The sequence below is a fragment of the Sinocyclocheilus anshuiensis genome, unplaced genomic scaffold, assembly GCF_001515605.1.
Source record: "Sinocyclocheilus anshuiensis isolate Anshui unplaced genomic scaffold, SAMN03320099.WGS_v1.1 scaffold2218, whole genome shotgun sequence".
NCBI classification, from domain to species: domain Eukaryota; kingdom Metazoa; phylum Chordata; class Actinopteri; order Cypriniformes; family Cyprinidae; genus Sinocyclocheilus; species Sinocyclocheilus anshuiensis.
The window spans coordinates 65,130-68,855 of record NW_015558568.1 but is presented as its reverse complement, the minus strand read 5'-3'; positions in this window follow the sequence as shown (position 1 = coordinate 68,855).

Genomic DNA, 3,726 nt, shown 5'->3' with positions numbered 1-3,726 from the left:
GGATCGGCTTTCACCGTGGACGAAGCGGAGTCCAGCCCGGAGTCGTCACATGTCCTTCCGGACGCTCCTTCGTTGAAATCGCCGGCCACGCCGTTCTCAAGCCCACCCCCCTCTGCTCACTCTAACCCTCCGGCCGTTCCTCACGCTAGCCCCCGGCCTCTGCCCACTGTAGGCCGCGGTGTGTGATGCTGTGTGTTTCGTTGTGAAAGCGAAACTACTTTGTTTGGTCTTCCAAAAGAGGACGATATCCGCTTCGTCATGCCTAGAGCTGATCTGTGCTGGTCGCTGAGGAAATACATCAACTTAGTGCTGCTCAGCTCACGCCTGCCCGCCGCCGGCTGTTCTGTCTGTAAGTACGTTTTCATTTAAAGGATTTGCCACTGATGATTCAAACGCGAATTTTGAGCAGTGTAGAGTAACGTTAGTGCTTGTTTGTCATTTCTCCGATCACAAATGCAGACATGGTTTTGTTTACGCGGCGCGATGCAACGCAACACGTAAAAAGACAGTATAAGTCATTATAATCCGTAATTATGTCCCCACTGGATGCAACAAATGCCTCATTTATAATGGGTTTTCATGTTTTTTGTCTTGTCGCTCCAGGAGACGGCATCAACAGTATGGTGAGGGGCGTAACATGTCCATCTCACGCTTGAGGTATTCGGCCAATCACAACACACTGTGGAAAATAATGTTTTTTTTTTTTGTACTTTAAACCACATAAACACATTTCATTACACCAAATACACAAAATAATGTTCTTTTTAGCAGCATCATATGACCCCTTTAAACAGACTGACCTAAAACGTCTTCAAAAAATTTTTTTTCAGCCATTCTGTAGCAATATCGTCAAAAAACACTTTCTGTTATACTTACTAATGATTCCTTAATTAGCTTGATTTATCATACTTAATCTTGTGACGCTTCCAGATTTTCTATTTTTAAGCAGACCTGTGAGAGAAACTGAAGGGAAACCCCAGAACTACGATCTGTGCGCTTTGTTTAGGTTGTTCCTGACAGTCCGTGACGCCGCCTGCTGTTTGTCAGGAGAACTGCATAAACACTCTAGCGCATCACATACTTTACGCTTTTATTTTTTTCGTTTAAAGTGTGTAAAAAAATCTCTACAGATTCAGATTAAAAGCACCTTCATTTTACATACAAAAAATAATCCTGATTAAGCTATAACTAGAAAATGTGTGATTTTAGCTACAAACGTTTTCAAAACAAGATTCATCACTCGTTCAGGCAAAAACGATGATGCAGAGTTTAAAAAAAGGAAAGCTAAGAAAGCAATAGAAATATATCCTTCGACGTTTCCTATATTGAGAAATAATTTGATGTCAGCAGGTAGTGTTCCTCTAATAAGCCTAATATTGCTCGTGTTGCTGAGGTGAGCTGATAGTTGATGCTATTAGCTGATCTTAAATGCAGCACAGAGTGCTGATGTTCAGTAGAATCGCACACAGCAGCACAGAGTATGAACGCTGATGTATGACATCGACCTCAAGAACAGAGAGAGAGAGAGAGAGACTAAACCCATAACTGCCCAGTAACACGCTCTCCCCCTCATTGGCTGCAGAGGCAAGTCTATTTGATCAGGCCCTCAGACTAAATGACACACTCTGTTTGATCGGGGGACACTAAACCTCCTGTGAGAGCTAAAGGAAGACCTCAGCATCTGTCCTCTCTGAAGAATCTGTGCCCTGCTCACACCTGGGTGACTGTCAAACCCCATCTGTCTTCTCTATAACATAAAATGAGATGTTACGCAGAATATCATGGCTGCTCTTTTCTGTGCAATGGTAGTGAATTGGGACTGGGCTGCTTTATATTATAACAATGATAATATCTTAATATCCTCACGCCTCAGTCACATTTAGCAGATTAAAGCTGGGCACTGTTTTATTTTGCAACTATATAAGCATTTATGACAGAACAGCAGTATAAAAGTACCATAAAACTGGTTTATTACTTGTTTGTTACATGTACACTTTACTTCAAATCTTCTGAGGACATAATATGGTTGCAAATAAGATATTAAATCTCATTTATACATGGCATGACATTACTGTGGCCTTAATGTCAATTAAGTCAAGCATTACTGATTAACATTGATATCAAACCTGCAGTTTGACCCTTTTTATAGTATGATTTACCTTCATTGAATGGAAATAATTACACAATACATCTACAACATATCTTTTGTGACACAAAGTGAGTAAATAATTTCTGTTTTTAGCCTTTACCTTACCTGATGCAGATGAGACAAACAAAACAAAAAACCAAACAAAAAACCAAACCAAAAATAAATAAATAAAACGGCATTTAATAATGCAATGCAAAATAAAATAAAATAAATTTACACTGTCTGTGGTTTGAATTAGTTGCTCTTCTCAAATCATTTTATAGATATATATATATATATATTTTTTTTTTTTTGGTGTTTGGCTTAGTGTTATGTTACAATCATTATTATGCTCTTATACCTTTTGTTCTTTAATATTTTGAATTGTTTTAGCTTTATTCTTTGTTTTTCATTTAAATGTCAAGTTTTTAAATTTTGTTGTATGCATTTGTCATTTTTATTTAATCTCTTTATTTTTAAAATGTGTATATAGTATTTATAAAATTTTAGCTTTAGTTTTGGATCTGCTTTTAGTTGTTTTAATACTATAATTGATTGCTTCTGTTTTCCTCATTTGTAAGTCGCTTTGGATAAAAGCGTCTGCTAAATGACTAAATGACTAAATATATATAAATCTGAATAAAACCATTTCCTGGACAATAATATATCCTTTAAAATCTCATTCATTCATTAATTATCATAACTAAGCTCTCCTGCAGCCCGAGTCAGGCCTAAATCAGCATGACATTTTGGGGTTTATGGACCTCTCAGCATATTTTCCCCAGTTGGGGGGGGATACATCACGGGAAGCAGGTTTGTTTGTCAACACACCGTGGGTTCCCTGCCAACACTTCCCTCTCACAGAGACCGAGAATAAAGCTGAAGATGAAATGGGTTCCCAGGCTGCCGTGTAATTGCGCAGCCCTTATGTTGAACCCCTTGAGCATTCATTCAAATGAGGCCGTAATTGCCACATCTGTTAACCCTCTGAAGAGCCGTCAGCCGAGTGTCACGCATCTGCTAATTGGTACAAACAGGTAGCAGACGCTGATCTCCTCCACTGAGCATCTGCCGATTAGAGTCGCAAATTCAATGAGCGGTGATTAAAGGTCCTGCTAAAATGGCAAAGGAGAGGTTTAAATACTGCTGCTGAACATGCTATAACACTTCATAATGGTGATTAACTGAGAGCCAGGAACCGTGAGGACTCCGTGGGTTGGTGTGAATTCATTTTTTTTAGGTGTGAAGAAAAGCAGAGGAAAATGGGTTATAGGAGTTTTACTCCTGTGGTTTGATTTGCTGATTGTGAGCCTTAATGCTCCATAAAGTCATAAAAGATCAAGTTCATATAAAATATTCTATTACAATATAATACTGTCAAAGTTCATATATACAATCTTTAAAATATAATGAAGTTCAAGTCATCAAATGTATAATATGAAATATGTGGCACAGATTTGATTAAGTTTGAATATGGTTAGTTGACATGAAAATGTATTGGAAATGTATACTCCAATTTAGAACCATTTTAAAGAGCATTTAGCTTTTTTAATTATTATATATACAGCTTTTTTGACCTCATTTTAATTCAGAGACAA